Genomic DNA, 367 nt, shown 5'->3' with positions numbered 1-367 from the left:
AAAAAAGAAAAAAAAAAAAGATCTCCCCATGGACTGTTTGTGAATCTTTATCACTGACAAGAGCCCATCCCACAGTTCTTGTTCACAGATGACTCCAAAGTTATCAGATCTGAGTAAAACTTGTCAAGCAAAACCATTTTCCCAGTACCAAAATGGCATTTCACTGTAAACAGCTCTTTTCTCTAGCAGCATATGCTGTGTGTTAAGTTAACATTCAGAGATGGGAACTCCCAGAGCAAATCTTTCTGCATTATTTTTTTAATTTCACTTTGAATAGAATTTACTGTACATATATTTCCTGTTTTTGTTTGCTTTTCCCAGGATGGACCAAAAAATACCAAACTTTCTAATAGTTCTTAAAGCTATA

Source organism: Meleagris gallopavo, chromosome 13 (assembly GCF_000146605.3).
Source record: "Meleagris gallopavo isolate NT-WF06-2002-E0010 breed Aviagen turkey brand Nicholas breeding stock chromosome 13, Turkey_5.1, whole genome shotgun sequence".
In the NCBI taxonomy this organism is placed as follows: domain Eukaryota; kingdom Metazoa; phylum Chordata; class Aves; order Galliformes; family Phasianidae; genus Meleagris; species Meleagris gallopavo.
The sequence above is the reverse complement of the archived record's forward strand: the minus strand, read 5'-3'. Positions refer to the sequence as shown.